Source organism: Microcaecilia unicolor, chromosome 10 (assembly GCF_901765095.1).
Source record: "Microcaecilia unicolor chromosome 10, aMicUni1.1, whole genome shotgun sequence".
NCBI lineage: Eukaryota > Metazoa > Chordata > Amphibia > Gymnophiona > Siphonopidae > Microcaecilia > Microcaecilia unicolor.
The window spans coordinates 109,112,021-109,133,148 of NC_044040.1; the positions used below are offsets into that span (position 1 = coordinate 109,112,021).

Consider the following 21,128-nt stretch of genomic DNA (forward strand, 5'->3'; position numbering starts at 1 on the left):
TGGCTGATCCGAGCCCCTTCCTATGCGGAGTGCGGGAGAGCTACAGACAGGGTCATTGCTCTTCTGAGCTCCTGGGATGGATCATCAACTGAGAGAAAAGCCAGCTGCGCCCGACTCAGTCCCTGGAGTATCTGGGAGTTCGATTCGACACCCAAGTGGGCAGAGTGTTCCTGCCGGACAACCGGAGCGTCAAGCTTCAGGCCCAGGTGGGCCAGTTCCTAGTCTCCTCTACTCTTTGGGCTTGGGACTATGTGCAGCTGTTGGGCTCCATGACGGCCACGATGGAGGTAGTGCCCTGGGCCAGGGCTCATATGAGACCACTACAGCACTCTCTTCTGCGGCGGTGGACTCCAGTCTAGGAGGATTACGTCGTACGCCTTCCTTGGATCCAGCGGTGCAAAAGGCACTGAGCTGGTGGCTGAGGCCAGGCAACCTGTCCGCAGGAATGCCTCTGCGACCCCGGAGTGGGTTGTCGTCACGTCGGACGCCTGCTTGACGGGCTGGGGAGCCCACTGCCTGGGACGGACAGCGCAGTGGCTCTGGTCTCCTGCAGAGACTAAATGGTCCATCAACTCATGGAGCTCCGAGCCATTTGGCGCTTCTAGAGTTTCTCCGGTACTGGTGCTGAGGCCTGTACGGGTCCTGTCGGACAATGCCACGGCTGTGGCCTATGTCAATCGCCAGGGAGGTACCAGGAGCACCCCGTTAGCCAAGGAGGCCATGAAGCTATGCCTGTGGGCGGAAGCGAATCTGGAACAGCTGTCGGCGGCCCACATTGCGGGAGTCATGAATGTCGAGGCGGACTTTCTCAGTCGCCATACCTTGGATCCCGGAGAGTGGAAACTGTCTGCTCGGGCGTTCTTGGACATCACGAAATGCTGGAGCCGGCCGAGCCTGGATCTGTTGGCGTCCTCGGCCATTTGCCAAGTGCCGCGTTTTTTTAGCAGAGGACATGACCCTCGATCTCTGGGAGTCGATGCTCTTCTCCAGCATTGGCCGGCACAGGAGCTTCTGTACGTGTTCCCACCCTGGCCCATGATGGGCAGGGTGCTAGGCCGGGTGGCAAAGCATCCGGGCCGGGTGATCCTGGTGGGTCCGGATTGGCCCAGACGTCCCTGGTATGCGGACTTGGTCAGACTATCGGTGGACGGCCCTCTGCGGCTAGCAGCGGAGCGGGGCCTCTTACATCAGGGTCCCGTGGTGATGGAGGATCCCTCCCCCTTTGGTCTTACGGCCTGGCTATTGAGCGGAAGCGGCTGAGGAAGAAGGGCTTCTCAGACAAGGTCATCGCCACTATGCTGAGAGCGAGGAAGCGCTCTACTTCCACCACTTACGCCAGGGTTTGGCGTTACCTTTGCGTCGTGGTGCGAGACAGGCTCTATATCGCCCTTCACTGCTCCAATATCTTCAGTGTTGGCGTTCCTGCAAGAGGGGCTGGAGAAAGGCCTCGTCGCTCAGTTCGCTGAAAGTCCACGGTGGCGGCTCTAGCTTGCTTCAGGGGTCGTCTGAAGGGGGTTTCCCTGACTTCCCAGCCGGATGTGGTACACTTTCTCAAACGAGTTAATCACCTGCGCCCCCCTCTGCACTCGGTAGTGCCTACGTGGAATCTCCGTCTGGTACCACGGACCTTGCAGAAGCCGCCCTTTGAGCCCTTGCCAAGGGCATCGCTGAAGGACCTGACGTTTGAAAGCAGTTTCCTGGTGGCTATCCATCAGCCAGAAGAGTTTTCCGAGCTCCAAGCGCTCTCGTGTAGAGAACGCGTTCCTGCGATTCACTGATGGCAGGAGTATCGATTCGCCCAGTGCCTTCCTTCCTGCCCAAGATTGTTTCCTTGATTCCATGTGAATCAGCAGCTTACCTACCCTCCTTTCGTAGGGAGGATTACCCAAATACCTGGATGTTAGACGGGTCATCATCCGATACTTGGACGGACCAATGATTTCCGGAAGTCGGATCATCTGTTCGTGCTGTTCGCAGGCCCTCGTAAGGGTCTGCAGGCCTCTAAGCCGACAGTGGCACGTTGGATCAAGGAGACGATCGCGTCAGGTTATGTGGCGGCGGGAAGATTCCGCCTATTCAGCTTAAGCACACTCTACTAGAGCACAAGCAGCCTCGATGGCGGAGTCCAGATCTGTCTCTTGGAAGAGACTTGCAGAGCGCTACTTGGTCGTCGGCCTACCCTCTCAGACATTACCGCTTGGATGTGGCTGCTCGGGCCGAGGCCCAGTTGGGGCTTCAGTGTTGCGTTCAGGGATTTCCATGTCCCGCCCTAGGTGAGTACTGCTTCGGTACATCCCACCAGTGTATGGATTGATCTGCTTGATTATAGGGAAGGTAAATTATGTATCATAATTTTCTTTCCCTTAATCATAAGCCGATCAATCCATAGCCCTCCCAGACATCTGTATGTTCGTAGTTTGGATATATTTCAGGTTCAAGTTTCAGTCTTCATTTCCTGTTCACGAGGACTTCGTGTTCAAGTTCTTCCAATTGAGTCTCTCTGAGTTGAGATGATTTTGTGTATAATGAGCTGCTGCTTCCTCTCCCCCGGTTTTGGCGGTGGCTGGATTGATAACTAAATTATGCCGGCGCTCCCTCCCGCTTCGTGCGGCTGTAGGGTAGCTTTGTATCCCTTCCCGCTTCGGCGGTGTTAGGGTAAGCAGCTCTCCCGCGGTTGCGGTAGCAGGTTATGCCAGTTCCCCCGCTTGGCAGGTGTGGTTTCCCGCCCACCGCCCTGGCGGTTCGGTGCGCTGGAATATTTCCCTCCCCGCTCGGCAGTGGTGAGCTGGGCAGAGTGTCCCTTTGTGGGTGTAATTCTCTAGTGCTGAGTCCTGCGGATAGAGCTTTGATATCGACATACTGGGGAATTTCCGGCAGCACATGACCACATATAGGGAGGCAAAAGATTGCTCTCTATCTCCACCTGCTGGTAGATGGACACAACCCACCAGTCTATGGATTGATCGGCTATGATTAAGGGAAAGAAAATTATCATATGATGCATAATTTTCCCTTCTTGTCATTTCTGAGATTTGTGTCTATATAATGTCATATTTCTGACACCACAAAGGTAAAAGAGTCTGAGATAAGATATATATTACATAGAAGATACACAAGATGAGTGTGTGAGTTGGATGAAATATATAACAGTATTTTGATAAGACATTTACCATCGTTTTCAAAGAGGAAGAATCTGAAATAAGAGTTTACATTATGAAAGAAAATATATTATTTAGTTGTATATACACTGAGATAAAAGTATCCCCCCTTTTTTTTGTTAAACTGATGTTAATAAATGAAATAGCCATGTGTTAATGAAGGTTAATAAATGCAAATAAAACACAAAATAGAAAATAAGGTGATACCGTCACTGATTTTTAAAACACTTTTGATTAGCCTTCAGGGACCAGCACTTCCTTCCTCAGGGCTGGGTTGGAAGCTGGGCTGGCTGGGTTCATATCAGGCTCTGCAACTTAGACTAAATAACTGCATTTTCTGCTTATCTTTACAACCCAAACTTTTACTGACTTCTGCTCAGTCTGTGTTGAGGTACCAGTCCAATTTTACTCGAAACTTCTTCCATTTATTTTATGGCTGGAGAAGAAAATTTTATCTCCCCTAAATAACACTCCTAATGCTCTGAGATTGGAGCTGGATCCTTATTTACATCTATCCTTCCTCTGGAACAATAAAAAAAAAGCCTACAGCAACCAGCATCAATTGGACCATCCAAGGATATCAGAACCAGAAACTCTAAAGTTCATACCTGCAATCCGTGAGTTAAAAAATGTATTTTAACTACATAATCTATAATCTACTTCTATAACTGAATCTTTTAGATTCCTTAAAACTAAAGGAAACCTATGCACTGTCTCCAGTGGAAGACTTTGATCTCACAGGCCTGGTCTGAATTTACAACTTTAAAAGGTCTGTTCTTTCAGCTATTAAAGCCTTAACCCTGCATTGCCAACTAGGAAGACTGCTGATCTACAGGATGTACTCCAAAGAGTGGATTGCAGCGCCACCCAGTGAAATTTTGCCTATCTAGGTTCTTTTTTTTTTATATATATAATAATTTTTATTGACAAGAGGAATGTACACATATAGTATCCAGAAAATCATGTACCATCAGTATTACACCGCAATGCATACAAATTCTCACATGACCATTGCGCTATTTTTGTGTCATAGCTGTAACACTTATGTACTAGACACTCCCTCTTGTACTTGCTTTCATTTTTCTACCCCCTCTCCCCCCCTCCCCCCCGGAGCAGGGGCTTAGCCAGACAACAGATTTTGGGTGGGCCTAGACAAGAATTGGGTGGGCACCAAGTGTTCTTCCCCGCCCCCCACCCAAAAAAAAAATCTCAGCTGGTGGGAAAACGCTTCTTTCCACCTTGGCAGCAGGAATGCACTGAAAACTGAGCATTCGCAGGTGCCGATGTCGTGGAGAGTAGCATTTTCGTTACCAACAGGGGAAATCTTCAGCTGGCGGAGCTTGGGATTCCCACCAGTTACCACTAAATATGTGCTACTGTTGGGTGGGCCTGAGCCATAAGGCCCACCCAAGCCCACCTGTGGCTACGCCACTGCCCCGGAGACTGTCTGAGTCAATTGCCAGTACCACCACCAGTTACTGGTGATTTCTTTGTTTCACTGCACTCTCAGGGAAACTTCAATATACATTCATAACTTATTTTCCACACCTAGTGACCCACAGACGGTCCCTCTCACCCTCTAGTTCCATAAGTACATAAGTAATGCCACACTGGGAAAAGACCAAGGGTCCATCGAGCCCAGCATCCTATCCACAACAGCGGCCAATCCAGGCCAAGGGCACCTGGCAAGCTTCCCAAACGTACAAACATTCTATACGTGTTATTCCTGGAATTGTGGATTTTTCCCAAGTCCATTTAGTAGCGGTTTATGGACTTGTCCTTTAGGAAACCGTCTAACCCCTTTTAAACTCTGCTAAACTTACTGCCTTCACCACGTTCTCCGGCAATGAATTCCAGAGTTTAATTACACGTTGGGTGAAGAAAACTTTCTCCAATTTTTTTAAAATTTACTACACTGTAGTTTCATCGCATGCCCCCTAGTCCTAGTATTTTTGGAAAGCGTGAACAGACGCTTCACATCCACCTGTTCCACTCCACTCATTATTTTATATACCTCTATCATGTCTCCCCTCAGCCGTCTCTTCTCCAAGCTGAAAGGCCCTAGCCTCCTTAGTCTTTCTTCATAGGGAAGTCGTCCCATCCCCGCTATCATTTTAGTCGCCCTTCGCTGCACCTTTTCCAGTTCCACTATATCTTTCTTGAGATGCTCTCCCCCTTCCCAGCCTGCCATTTGTCTCATGGCTGCATTCAATTTGGCAAGAGGTGGGGGGATTTGTCCACCCAGTGTTGTAGAATGACCTTTTTGGCTAGCATCAGGGACTGGAGCACAAATCAACATTGTAGGATAGATAGCCCCTGATCAGCTAAGTCTGAATCTAAACCCATCAGCGGTATCCTGTAATTCGAAGCTACCGGTAATCCAACTACTTCTTCCAGATGTGCCACGCACCCTTCCCAAAATGCCTGAAGCACCCGGCACTCTAAGAAATGATGTACCAACGTGCCTTTGTGATTCACACATTTGTCGCATTCCTCTGAATCCCATAAGCCCATTACTTTACCCCTATTTCGAGTGAGATATGCGAGATGTGTAAGTTTTAATTGGGTTTCATGACAACTCACGTTGGGGGTTAACCTGTAGGCCAGATCGAAACATTGCTGAATCTCATGTACCGAAACCTCCATTCCCGTCATTTCACTCCACGTTTTTGCTAAGAAGACTGGAGTTGCACTGGGGACCCATGATTTACCTAGGTGGTACCAGCATGAGAGCTTGTTATTCTCCACTGGCATCTGTTTGAATACCACATCAAGTGCTGTGAATACAGGGAATCGCTTGTCCACAGTGCGCAATGAAAAGTAAATAATGCCTGAGCTGCATGTATGAGAAAGAGAGGGCACCAGATATGCTCCATCTGTTCTGACATTCTACAAAGGTCAAAAGTGCAAGCCCCCCCCCCCCCCGATCCCACCTGCCCTGCGTATCTACATCCCTTCTGTGCCCATACTCGAAAGTGAGAATGTCCCTGTCCTACGGGGAAATCTGGATTGTCCTGCATCTCTATAAACGGGGGAGGTCCCTTATCCCCCCCCACCCCCACCCATTGTCACCACCATACTCATGCTGCCTGAAGAGGTTTCAAAAGGGGAGAGTTTGCCCCACTTATGCCTAGCATGTAATGTATTGAAAACTGACCAGGGTGAGCAGCATTCTCCCACACCTCAGGGGGTGCAAACACATAGTGCCCCATGTGTACTTCGTATATCCACCTGATGAGTGCAGATACATTATACAATCTTAAATCCGGTAGATTAACTCCTCCTTCGCTCCTGGTTCGGATAAGTTTGTTGTATCCGATTTTGGCTCTTCGCCCTCCCCAAATGAATGACGTAATCACACCCCTGTACGCTGCCTCATCCTTGCCAGCTACCCACAGTGGTATCATTTGTAAGGTATATAAGATTTTAGGGAATGGCATCATTTTGACTAATGCCACCCTACCCAGGAACGAGACAGGCAGCTCCCTCCATTGCTTGCATAATTGCTTAATTCTTTCTAACTTATCACGTACATTTTTTTTAATAACACTAAAGTCTGGATGTAGGTAAACTCCCAAGTATTTCATCGGTATTGTTGCCCAAGTTAAAGGGAAATCAGGACACCCCTTACAAGCACAATTATCGGACAACCCCATCACTTCCGATTTGTCAAAGTTGATTCTCAGCCCAGAAAAAGATCCAAACTCTTGAATAAGATCTATAAGTATAGGTATCCCCTTGGACGCCAGACTTAAGAATATGAGCATGTCAACCGCAAAAAGGTTTATTTTGTACTCATATTTTCCTGCCTTGATGCCCTTCACTTCTGCTGACTGTCGGATCTTGCATGCCAGGGGTTCCAGGGCCAGTACAAAAAGCATAGGTGATAGTGGACAGCCCTGCCTGGTACCCTTCTGCAGCTCAAAAGACGGGGATAACTTGTTATATATCTGAATTTGTGCTGTAGGACTCCAATATAGAGCTCGTATCCCCTGCAAAAATTCCCTGAAAATCCCAAATTGCGGTAAAACCCAAAAAAGATGGTCCCATAGTATTTTGTCGAATGCTTTCTCTGCATCCAAGCTTACTAACAAGTTATCTCCCCGTTTTCCCCCCTTTTCTAAGATTGCGCTCAACACTCTCAGTATGATAGTAGAGGCATATTGTCCTGGGACGAATCCCGTTTGGTCTGTGTGCACCAAAAGGGGCAGTACCTTCTCCAGCCTAGCAGCCATAATGCTAGCAAAGATCTTGACATCTTGGTTTAGAAGGGAGATGGGGCGGTAAGAGCCCAGAAGTTCTTTATCTCGACCCGGCTTGGGCAGGACTATAATTGATTCATGTGTCAGGGTTCCTGTGTTCTGTCCTTCCTTACATATTGTCTCGAATAGTTCACTAAAGGGCCCCCACCCTAGTATCTTGTAGAACTCAAGTCCAAGCCCATCAGGTCCTGGGGCCTTGGCTAATTTCAGCTTTTTTATAGCCTGCTGCAGTTCACACCCCTGAATAGGCCCATTTAGGGAGTCACGTTGTTTTTGTGTAAGAGATGGGAGTGTAAGCCCCCGAAAAAATGTTTCTCTAATTTCCCTGTCACACTGCCCCTTGTCATACAAGGCCTTGTAAAATTTAACAAAAGCTTGTTGAATTTCTTCCTCCTTATCTACTATCTGTCCCGGCCCTGTTTTGATATGGGTTATCACCTGTTTTGCTGATCTGTTTCTCACCATGTTGGCCAACAATTCCCCCACCTGTGCAGACGGAACTTGTATATTTGGATGTCTCTCAGGGCTCGCTTGTTTAGAATATCATTAATTTTGATTAACTCTTTAAAAATAGCCCTCGCCGCCCCGTCTCCTCGCACCACATCTGCCCTAGCGTCATTAAGTTGACGCAATTTATCAAGCAGTTCCTTCTGTCTCTGCTTGCGGGAGCTAGCTGTGTAGGCTATAATTTTCCCTCTCATTACTGCTTTTCCCGCTTCCCAAAGTATGAGCGGATCAGTACCCTCCCTTCTTGTTCTCTGCTGGATAGAGCTCCCATTCTCGTGAAAGAAACTCCTTAAATTCTGTATCTCGATATAAGGTAGGGCTCATAAGCCAACCCGCTTTGCTCCTGTCTCCCACTAGGCCTATGTCCACCCGTACTAAACTGTGATCAGAGACGACACATGACTCAATCTCTGCCATCTGGCTCACCGCAAAAAGGGACGGGGCCATCAAGATGTAATCTAGCCTTGCATAACATTTGTGTACATGTGAGAAGTAGGTGTATTCTTTATCATCTGGGTGCAATGCCCTCCATGCATCCACTAAACCCAAGTCCCTTTGTAGTATACCTATTCCCCTCTTGCCCAACCCTTTGGGCCGTGCCTTCGGCGGCTCACAGTCCACTAAGGGGTCTGCTCTTAAATTAAAATCCCCCCCTACAAGCAGCTGGTATTCCTGCCACTGTGCTAGGGTAGCTAGCAGGCCTAAATAAAATTTTCTGGAGTATACTTTGGAGCATAGACCGAACATAAAGCTACTCTCAACCCTTGAATGACCCTGTCCATATCACAAACCTGCTCTCCGGGTCTTGGATTATTCTGTGACAGGTTGTGTCTTTTCCTTTGCCAAAGAGTATAACCACGCCCCTTTGCCTGCCGTTATATGATGAGAACGCTAATTCACCTACCCATCCCTGCTTCAGTTTAAAGTGTTCCGGAGCAGACAGGTGAGTTTCCTGCAACATAAGAACATCAATTTTCATTTGTTTCCCATAATGTAGTATTTTTTCCCATTTGATTGGGGGAGTGTATTCCATTCACATTTAAGGAAGCTACCCTCAAACTACCCAGTATCCCAGACCAGAATCATGCTATGATCAGGCCAGTAGATTGTAAAATGTCTACGGGACAGCATCAAAGCAGTGTTGTCCCTCGAGGTTCCCTCAACATACTCACCCTGCGCTCTGAGTTTCCACTTATTCCCTTTATATTTATTGCTCGACAGTCTCCTTCTTGTGCCGCCTCCCTCCCTCCCCCCCAAGCCCACCCACCCACCCTCCCTCCCTATCTCTCCCCCAATCCTCTATCTCCCAACCACCACTGACTTAATTTCAGCATTCCCCTCTAACCCGAACACTCCCTCCCACCCTTCTTTCTGCTCCCCATGCGCACAAATACATCCACACTGCAACACCCCAACACATGAATCCCGCTTTCTCTCAACCACTTCCCTCATATCTCCCAGCAAACAACTCCCTTCCCCCCTCTCCCCCTTCAACACATAAACGTTAGCGCCACCGTTATTTAACAGGTCTCTGCGCTTGTCATTCCCTGCTTCCCCACCCCTTAAACAGTTCCCCACATTTGGTGCCATAACATTAAATAAGCATATAGCCTATAACAACTATGAAACAACCTCAATCCGCTTGTAACAATAACGCCCCAGCACAGTGATGTTGTTTAAAACCTGTCGTCACTTTTTTTTTTTGTATTTGTGTTTTCTTTCTTTATTTATTTTTTGTGTAAGTTCCCGACCGCTACTCCCCCATCAGTGCTAAAGCACTTCTCACCACTGGAGGGTAAAACGCACAAGAAAACAATAATTTGCTTTTTACTTGGTACATCTTGCAGTCCCGTTCCGCTCCGCATGTAACATATGTGTCTCTCCCCACATAAAAGTGTACAAGCACCGTCTAGACCCATTAATGATCTGGGCAAGAGTCTGTCGCTGCGGGGACCTCTTACCCACCGGAGCTTAAGTTCACTGCCCCCGTCGGCAAAGTGGTCATCAAGTTCACATCATGCCCCACGTACACACTGTATTGCTTACTGACTTATTTATTGAGGCCCACTCCACTGTTTATTCCCAGGCTTACAGCATCAGCATTTTACCGCCTCTCCTCACCTTGAACTAGGTCACCCAGCAGTTTGTCCAGGAAAGCTTGCAACTCCTCTGCTTTTGTTAAGGTAAAGAAGTTATTGTATTTTATTTGAACCGTACCAGTGTACTGAAATTCAAACTTGACTCCTTTCTCAAATAATTTATTGCAGTACGGTGCCAGCAACTTCCGCTGCTCCATAACACGTGCAGAAAAGTCTTGGAATAACAAGATCTTAGCGCCTTTGTATTCCACCCGACGCATCTTTTTAAACTTATCAAGAATTGTGGCTTTGGTTAAATAATTCAGGTACCTTGCAATGATCAAGCGTGGTTTTCCACTTGCTTCTCTCCATGGCCCGACATGCTGAACCCGCTCTACTTGCCCCCTGCACATCTCTGGGTCAATCCCCAATTGCTTCGGGAGCCAACTTTCTGTCAGAGTTTTTAGGTCCGCTTCTGTAACAGATTCAGGGATTCCAACGACATTAATGTTATTTCTCCTACTTCTATTCTCCTGATCCTCCACCCGATCTCTCAACGTGCGGATTTGTGCTTCGAGTTCTCCTATACGACCTTCTGCCGTCACCATGTGTTCCTCCTGCGAGAAGAATCGATCTTCCGCTTCTCGCAATCTAGCCGCATGGGAGGCAATACACTCTTTTATCTCTTCCATGCCTACATGCAACTTGGCAAGTTTATCGTCTAGAAGCTGTGACATGTGTTTCAGAGATATTTTTACCATATCCTCATGTGATGGTGCCTGGCTCAGGGTCTGTGTTATCGGGGTTGGTGGGTCGGCGACACCATCTTGTTTTTCAGCGTGCTGCCTTTCTCCTTACCAGCTCTCAGCGGTTTTACGGGCATGCCGCTTTACCACTACTTGCAGACTCACACCCCCCAGTTCCACGCACTTTCATACACAGCCTGGGCCATTTTCCGTTCCGCTAAGGTACCACATTTGCCAGTGAGCAGGGTTATAGAGACTGAAGGGAAGGAAGCCGAGCTAACAGGCGTCCGTTCAGTCCTCTGGCATCACGTGACCCTCGCCTAACTAGCTTCTGACACAAAAATGTGTCATGAAAGCATCCCAGTGGTGTGTGGGACAAGGCAAAACTGCAAGAGGTGAAACACATACATAACAGTACTTAATAGATCACCTCATTGTCATACCAAAGCTACCCACAACACCCCAGACCACCCTTGGGAAATATAGGATTGGTGAATGCCAGATCAGCTGCAAAGAAATCCTCGGTGATCCATGATGCCAAAAATGAACAGCATCTTAACATCCTAGGAATAAGTTTAACCTGGCTAGATGAAAGTGGGGGTATACCACTGGCTGAAATATGCCCAACAGGTTTCAATATCCAACATCAACCAAGACCAGGAAGACGGTGGAGGGTAGCAGTATTGATTCGGGACACAATCAAACTGCGCAGAATGTCCATCCCCCAGCTACATGGATCAGAATCTCTTTTAATCCAACTTGGAGAAGCAATCTGGCTGCTCATCATTTACAGAGCACATCGTAGCAACACATTATCTGTGCAAGAACTCCTAGACCCTGATTACTCAAGTGACCCTGAATTACCCCTAGGCTGGGTATCATGGGAGACTTCAATCTACACATCAAAACCCAGATACCACCATAGCTGCCTTTCTGGACACGATGACAGCACTAGGATTTACACAGGTGATCAACTTCTCCAACCCACGAAAAGAGTCACATACTACACTTGGTATTCTACAAAGGGGGGATATCCCAGAATTCTGGGATAATAGTATTGACAGTATTGAAATAACCCCTATCATGGAAGCACATGGCAAAGTATCTCCAAGCCTTAACAGCAACCAAAAAACAGTATTTCTCTCAATGCATTTGCACAAGCTGCCAATTCAACCAAACAGCTGTTCAGATAGTAAACACCCTACTGCAACTTCACAACACAATCAGCCTGCCCAGTCTAAACTGAACTGCAATGATTTTGCTGCATCCTTTTGCCAACAAAATTAAAAGTCTCCACCAGGATTTACAGGCAATCCACCCAGTGCCCAACCAGTCAACCAAGGGTGCACAAACTCACCCCCTCAAACAGAGACAGATGGAACACTTTTTAAACTAATGACAGAGGAGAGCCTTGACAAAATCCTAAGAGACCTTCGACCAATACCTGCTCCCTCGATCCCTGCCCATCAAAGATAGGGCAGCAGGCAAGTATGGGCCTTATAGAAGGTGCCACAAAAATTGTGAACACCTCTCTTTCTAATGGGCAATTACCAACAGCATTAAAAAGGCCAGTGGTTCGCCCTCTGCTGAAGAAAACAACCTGACCAGGACAAATTGAAGTTACAGTCCAGTATCCAACATCCCGTTTCTAGGGAACTCATAGAACAAACAGTCTGTGTTCAACTTAATGAATGGCTAGAAAAGAGTAACTGGCTAGATCCATGTCAATCTAGATTCAGACCTAGTTATGGAACAGAACCGGTCCTCGTATCCCTGCTAGATGATCTTCACAGAAACTGAGACAAGGTATTTGCCTCAATGTTAGTACTGCTAGATTTCTCAGTAGGTTTTGAAACTGTGGATCATGATATCTTGCTAGCACGACTGACAGAAACAGGTATCAATGGAACAGTACTTGCCTGGTTCAAATCTTATCTATCAGACAGGCAAGAATCCATAATGATTGGCAGCAACTCATCACCACCATGGACACTGACCTGCGGGGTACCACAAGGATCAATACTGTCTCACCTTTTCTGTTCAATATCTACCTCAAGCCACTAGCTGACCTGATTTGGTCAATGGACACTCGGTTCTACATCTATGCGGATGATGTGCAGCTACTCATACCCATTGAACCTGACTTACCTACAGCCCTGAATAAACTGATCATTTGTCTAACATCAATTCAAGAATGGGCTAAACACAACAAACTTTGCCTGAATCTAAGTAAACCCGAGCTTCTCTGGGTCCCTAACACAAGTGGATACATACCTGACATCACAATCCCTTTTGGGAAGTATGAACTCCCCCTCAAATCACAAGTCAGGAACCTTGGAATACAGTTAGATTCAACAATTACGCTGATTCCCCAAATCCAAGCAACCTTCAAGAGCTGCTTCTACTATTTGCGACAGCTACGCTGCCTCTCTCCTTACATCGAGAAGGTAAATCTTACCCCAGTTGTGCATGCCATGGTAACATCAAGACTGGATTACTGTAATGCACTATACAATGGTCTGACTACAAAGGGCCTGCACCAGCTCCAGTTGATTCAGAATGCAGCAGCAAGACTCATAGAAGGTTGCAAGCGACGTGACCACATCACACCATTTTTGCAAAAACTTCATTGGCTACCAGTACAATACAGGGCTAAACTTAAAACTCTGTCTGATCTTCAAAGTCCTGAAAGGAAATGACCCTGAGTATCTGAAGAATAGGATGAACCTCCACATACCACCAAGGACACTAAGGTCCTCCCAAGGACTTTCACTAACTACACCCTCTCCAAAAGACACTACACGATGTGATACCTGCAAGCGAGCCTTCTCCGGAGTAGCCCCCACACTCTGGAATGCATTGCCTGAAAGGCTCCGCTTAACACAAGACTACCTCTACTTCAGGAAGCAGGTGAAAGCTTGGCTCTTCAACCAAGCCTTTAATGGAAGAAGTAACTAACTTGTTAGTCTCACTCACACACACAAGGATTGACTCGGGCTGCACATACTGCAGCGGGACATGTTTATCCACTCCTACCCTAGCTGAGATAATATTTAACCATCTCTCTGACCTCACGTGCAACTTTCTTCAAATCAGTCACCTTACTTTCTAATTCTTCCAACTTTCTTACTCATCTATATGTTACAACTTTGCCTTACCCTTCACTACCAATTATAATGTTCTAGTAAATTTTGTGTTGTTATTGCAAGTAGTATACCATGCCATACTTTGTATTGTTCGAATATTTTTATTGCTCTAATTGCCTCCTGCTCATGTTTGATCTATTCTTACTGTACACTGCCTTGAGTGAATTCCTTCAAAAAGGCGGTAAATAAATTCTAATAAATAAAATAAGTGCATCACTTTGCATTTCTTTACATTGAATTTTAATTGCCAAACATTAGACCATTCTTCTAGCTTCTGCAGATCCTTTTTCATGTTTTCCACTCCCTCCGGGGTGTCCACTCTGTTACAGATCTTGACGTCATCCGCAAAAAGGCAAACTTTACCTTCTTAACCCTTCCTCAATGTCAGAGTTTAAAAAGGGGTTAGACGGTTCCCTAAAGGACAAGTCCAAAAACCGCTACTAAATGGACTTGGGAAAAATCCACAATTCCAGGAATAACATGTATAGAATGTTTGTACGTTTGGGAAGCTTGCCAGGTGCCCTTGGCCTGGATTGGCCACTGTCGTGGATAGGATGCTGGGCTCGATGGACCCTTGGTCTTTTCCCAGTGTGGCATTACTTATGTAGAATCAGCCCCAGCACTGATCCCTGAGGCACTCCACTGCTCTCCTTTCCCTCATCCGAGTGAATTCCATTAACCACCACCCTCTGGCATCTATCCGTCAACCAGTTCCTAATCCAGTTCACCACGTAGGGTCCTATCTTCAACCTGTCAAGTTCATTCAAGAGCCTCCTGTGGGGAACCATGTCAAAAGCTTTGCTGAAATCTAAGTAGATTACATCTATAGCACGTTTCTGATTCAGTTCTCTGGTCACCCAGTCAAAGAATTCAATGAGATTCGTTTGGCACGATTTACCTTTGGTAAAACTATGTTGTCTCCGATCTTGCAACTTATTGGCTTCCAGGAAATTCACTATCCTTTGTTCAGCATTACTTCCATTACTTTTCCAGTAACCGAAGTGAGGCTTACTGACCTGTAGCTTCCAGCTTCTTCCCTATCACCACTTTTGTGAAGAGGGACCACATCTGCTCTTCTCCAATCCCACAGAACCTCTCCCGTCTCTGTGAATTTATAAACAAATTTTTAAGAGGACCCGACAGAACCTCTCTGAGCTCCCTCAGTATCCTGGGGTGGACGCCGTCCAGTCCCATGGCTTTGTCCACTTTTAGATTTTCAAGTTGTTCATATACACTCACTCCTGTGAATGGTGCTATATCCGCTCCATTCTCATATGTACTTTTGCCAGTCAGTCGTGGTCCTTCTCCAGGATGTTCTTCAGTGAAAGCAGAACAAAAGTATATGTTTAGCAAATTTGTTTTTTCTTCATCATTATCCACATAGCGGTTCTCAGCATCTTTCAGTCTCACAATTCTATTTTTAGTCTTCCTTCTTTCACTAATATACCTGAAGAAATTTTTGTCGCCCCTCCTTACATTTCTAGCCATTTGTTCTTCCGCTTGTGCTTTCACCAGATGTATCTCTCTTGACTTCTTTGTTTCATCCAGTATTCCCCTCTGTGTTCCTCTTACGTTTTTCTGTATTTCATGAATGCCATTTCTTTAGCTTTTATTTTCTCAGCCACTTGGTTAGAGAACCATATCAGTTTCCTTTCTCTTGCTTTTATTTACTCTACTTACATAAAGGTTTGTGGCCATATTTATAGCTTCTTTTAGCCTGGACCACTGCCCTTCCACTTCTTGTATGTCCTCCCAGCCCATCATCTCCTTCCTCAGGTGTTCCCCCATTTTACTAAAGTCAGCATGCTTGAAATCCAGGACTTTGAGTTTTGAGTGGCTGCCTTCCACTTCAGCTGTTACATCAAACCAAACTGTTTGATGGTCACTGCTGCCCAGGTGGGCACCCACTCAGACATTTGACACACTATCCCCATTTGTGCACCAGATCCAGCATTTATCCTTCCCTTGTAGGTTCTGTCGCCATTTGTCTGAGCAGAGCACTTTGAAAAGCATCCACGATCTCTCTACTTCTTTCCAATTCTGCAGATGGAACTTTCCAGTCAACATCCGGCAGATTGAAATCTCCCAGCAACAGCACCTCTGTGTGCCTGTTCTGCTCACAAACACGAGATTCAGTTTATGTTACGATTGTAGTCGTGACCCCTCTCAAACTTAACTTATTTCTGGTGGTCAGCTTCTTAGCTGGCTTCTGTCTGTCCTTCCTAAGTTAGTTCAGTCTCTGTATGCTGGCTGCTCCCAGCATGGTTCTAATTGCTTCACTGTACTGCACCTGTGTGTGCTGCCTGAGTTAGCTCTGCCTCTGTCTCTGTGTGCTGGCTGCTTACAGCGTGGCCCTAATTACTCCACTATACTGCAGCTGTGTGTGTTGAGCCTCTCTGTGCTTTAGTAATGCTTTCTGCCTGAGTCCTGTAGCTGTGACATCAACAGCAGGCCCTTGATAAGGAAGTGGTGTTCTTCCATTCAGGGCCTTTGCAAACGCCAAAGGTCCAGGTTAGTGTTTGTGCAGTTAGCACTTCTGCCTTGTCTTGCTTGCCTTTAATTCTATACTGATTCCAGTCCTGTTGGCTCCCTTTTCCTCCTGTCTAAGAACCCTGTATTCCTGGTGCAGTTAGCACTTCTGCCTTGCTGTTGTCTGGGTGCCTGGTGGCACTTCTGAATCCTGTCTGCTTTTGGCTTCTTTTCCCTCCTGTCTGAGTACCTGAACCCCTGTCTGCCTTGCTTTTGTCTAGATGCCTGTGGGCACTTCTGAACTCTGTCTGCCCTTCTTTTCTCTAGGTGCCTGTGGGCACTTCTGAATCCTGATTCCTGGTTTTCCAGCCTGCTAGTTCCAGTACCCGGTTTCCCTCCAAGTCCTGCCGGCTGCCTGCACCCAGGGGCTCAACCCCTGGGGAACGGCGGCTAAGTGTAGGTGAAGCCTGGTTCTAGTCCAGTATGTTCCTGTCCAGTGTGTTCCCCGTTCCATGCGTACCAGTCCAGTGTGTCCAGTTCGATGCGTACCAGTCCGGTGCATTCTAGCCCAGTGTTGTTTGGTGGGTTTTGCCTGCTGCTGCCCTCTCCTCATCAGCAGCCCAAGGGCTCACGATTACTCCAGAGTCCGTGCATAGCGTGTTTTCAACCTGAGAACCTGAGTTTAAAAGGCTTTAAAGCTCCAGGCTGGGCTCCAGATATGTATGCTCAAGAGAAAAGTTCACAGGTACTATTTAAGAGAGCCCCTCTTTCTTACAGTTCATAAGCCCCAGGGCTGAGGCATGTAGGAAGAGCCTTTAGGGCCCTGATAATAGTTTACCCAATGTCCCTTTTTTTTTCTTTTTCAATTGAGTTCAAAACAGTTTATCTGATAAGTTCATCAATTATGTGAGAAAAAGAACAGTCAATCACTTTCCTTTCTCTAGTTCTCACTGGTAGCCTTTTCAGCAACCAGTGGCTGGCAGATCATCTCCCACTTCACAGCATATACTCTCCTGTAGCCTCCCACTCTGCCTTTAGGAGCTGGACCTCTCTTGGTCTGTAGTTTCCACTCCATTACTGTAGGTTCCTCTGAACGTTCAGGGAGAATGTCTCTCTTCCTCCAGTTATTCCATGGCTCTGCCCCTTCTGAGCTGTCTGCCGGGTTTCCCGTTCTTTTAGTGTCCTGAGGAATTCATCTCTCTGCTCTGCACACCTGGGAGGATCACATACTGCCTTCTCAGCCATGGATACTGAGCTTCCTCTCTCACACTACCTTTAGGGGCAGCTGGAAAAAAGTGCAGACCTTTTCCTATGCTGCTTTCTTCCCTTTCTATACTATAGTTCCACTCTGGGTCTTTGGGGCTCTCTCTCTGACCCTTTTTCTCAAGGGTTTCTGGGTATTGTAGTCTAGGAGAAGTTTTCATCCTAATGGAGATCTGTGCCTTATCCTCCTCACAATGTACACCACTTTGATAGCTTCGGGCTTGCAGGTGGTATATTAGAAACATTGAAAAATGATTGATATGGGATATAATTTTTTTTTTTTTTTATAAATAAAACTAGCCTTAAAATTCTGAGCAAAATAAAGTAGTATTTGTTTTAATAAGGTTTTATGATTCTATACTTTAGTGTTAATGTGTCTAATGGAGAATGAGGAGATGTATAATATGCTATTGTCCACTCACCTCCCCGGCGTGGTTTGAAAAGTGAGGTGAAGGAAGCTATTAGGGCTAAAAGAAACACCTTCAGAAAATGGAAGAAGGAGCCGTCAGAAAATAACAAGAAGCAGCATAAGCAGTGTCCAAGCAAATGCAAGGCACAGATAAAGAAGGCCAAGAGAGATTACGAAAAAAGATAGCATCCAAGGTAATAAAACATAGTAAAACATTTTTTCGGTATATTAAAAGCAGGAAGCCGGCAAAAAGAAATGGTTGGGGTCGCTGATGACCAAGGGGTAAAGGGGGCAATTAGGAAGACAAAGACGTAGTGGAGAGAGTGAATGAATTCTTTGCTTCAGTCTTCACCAAGGAAGATTTGGGTGGGATACCGGTGTCGGAAATGGTATTTCACGCGGACGAGTCGGAGAAACTTACTGACTTCACGGTAAACCTGGAGGACGTAATGGGGCAGTTCAGCAAACTGAAGAGTAGCAAATCTCCTGGAACCGGATGGTATTCATCCTAGAGTACTGATAGAACTGAAAAATGAGCTTGCAGAGCTACTGTTAGTGATATGCAATTTATCCTGAAAATCGAGCTTGGTACTGGAAGATTGGAGGGTGGCCATGTAACGCCGATTATTTTAAAAAGGTTCCATGGGAGATACGGGAATTATAGACCGGTGAGTCTATTTATTGTGGGGAAAACTTGCCTGACCAATTTACTTCAGTTCTTTGAAGGAGTAAACAAAACATGTGGACAAAGGGGAGCCGGGTTGATATTGTGTATCTGGATTTCAAAAGGCATTGACAAGGTACCTCATGAAAGGCTACAGAGGAAATTGGAGGGTCATGGGATAGGAGGAAATGTTCCTACTGTGGATTAAAAACTGGTTGAAGGATAGGAAACAGAGAGTGTGGTTAAATTGGCAGTATTCACAATGGAGAAGAGTAGTTAGTGGGGTTCCTCAGGGGTCTGTGCTAGGACCGCTGCTTTTTAACATATGTATAAATGACCTAGAGATGGGAGTAACTAGTGATGGTAATTAAATTTGTTGATGACACAATGTTATTCAAAGTCGTTAACTCACGAGAGGATTGCGAAAAATTACAGTAGGCCCCTTACGAGACTGTGCGGCTAAATAGCAGATGACGTTTAATGTGAGCAAGTGCAAGGTGATGCACGTGGGAAAAAAGAACCCGAATATAGCTACGTCATGCAAGGTTCCACATTAGGAGTTACGGACCAAGATAAGGGATCTGGGTGTCGTCATTGATATAGATTGAAAGTTTCTGCTTAGTGTGCTGCTGCAGCTAGGAAAGCGAATAGAATGTGGATATTATTAGGAAAGGTATGGAAAACAGGTGTGAGGATGTATAATGCAGTTGTATTGCTCCACGGTGTGACCGCACCTTGAGTATTGTGTTGAATCCTGGTCGCCGCATCTCAAGAAAGATATAGTAGAATTGGAAAAGGTGCAGTGAAGGGCGACTAAACATGATAGCGGGGATGGGACGACTTCCCTATTAAGAAAGACTAAGGAGGCTAGGGCTTTTCAGCTTGGAGAACAGACGGCTGAGGCGAACATGATAGCGGTATATAAAATATGAGTGGAGTGGAATAGGTGGATGTGAAGCATCTGTTCACGCTTTCCAAAATACTAGGACTAGGGGGCATGCAATGAAACTACAGTGTAGTAAATTTAAAAGAAATCGGGGAAACATTTTCTTCACCCAACGCATAGTTAAACTCTGGACTTCGTTGCTGGAGAACGTGGTGAAGGCGGTTAGCTTGGCAGAGTTTAAAAAGGGGTTAGATGGTTTCTTAAAGGACAAGTCTATAAACCACTACTAAATGGAGTTGGGGAAAAATCCACAATTCCAGGAATAACATGTAGAGAATGTTGTACGTTTGGGACCTTGGCCTGGATTGGCCGCTGTCAGGGGACAGGATGCTGGACTCACTGGACCCTTGGTCTTTTTCCCAGTGTGGCATTACTTAGTAATATACTCTCTCTTCCTCTTTGATTCATCGTTTTTTTCACTTCACTCTTTTATCTCCCTCTGTTCTCTTACACTCTTGCCCCATCTTTTCCTTTATCTTCTCTCTCTCACACCTTCTTTTCCTGTTCCTTTCCTCACCTCCTTCCCTTTTCTCTGGTCCTTCATTCTTGAAGGAGGGGCAGCAAGAAAAGGGAGCATCTTCTTGCCTGGTTGCTAAGGTGTCCGACCAATGATAGAGGAACCTGGGCTGAGCTGGTTCCTATAGGGATCAAAAGTAAAAGTGGTAGGGTGGATTCACTTTTGATAGGGCCTTGCAGTTCTCTACTTTATTTCTGGAAGATAATAAGAAAAAGAAAGAGGATTACAGCATAGAAAAAAGGGGAAAGGGAAACACAGTGGGGGGGGGGGCGGGGGGGGGGGGCTCCAGAAAGAGATGCCATGAAAAGTGAGAGCTGTTCTCAGTGTTCCATTGAAGACTAATCAAAATAGCCATGTTATTACAGATTTCTTGAACTGAGCATAAGTGGATGCTTGGCGAGTGTCTAACAGACAGGCAGATGATCAAAAGCCCCGCTGTGTTCCAAACAGCGCACTAAATAGCTCTGGAACAGCGCGGGGCGCTATTAGACCTATGATCAGAGATAATGCATGCAATGTAAGCAGCGCAATTATCTCTGATTATGGGGTAGAAGTGCGGGAGAATTGTGCCTGAGCATGCGCTCAACACAATCCTCCCGCCACTTGTTTGAGAGATCTGGGCTGGAGACCAATGAAAAGAGAAGGACATCCATCTTTAAATCGGAAGATGGACATCCTCAACTGCCCTGTTGCAGGGCCGGCCAGATTTCAAGGGGGTGTCGGAGGTATAGCGACAGGGCAGTTGAGGACATCCCAAAATTTGGAAATTTCTGCAATGGGCAGTAAGGACGTCCAAAATTGGATGTTTCTATGAGAAAGACGTCTTCCAAATTTTGGACGTCCTCAACTGTCCCGTCATAGAAACATCCAAATTTTGGACGTCTTCAACTGCCCTCGCTGGCCGGTTTGCTCTAGGGGGGAATGGTGGCCTGCCAGCATGCAAATGCATGCAAATGCATGCTA

At 46.4% G+C, this 21,128-nt stretch overlaps 1 protein-coding gene across 1 annotated transcript in view; it reads left to right on the top strand.

The window, feature by feature from the left end:
* Positions 1 to 21,128, top strand: part of STAG1 (stromal antigen 1) — a 1,758,022-nt gene that overhangs the window by 873,687 nt on the left and 863,207 nt on the right.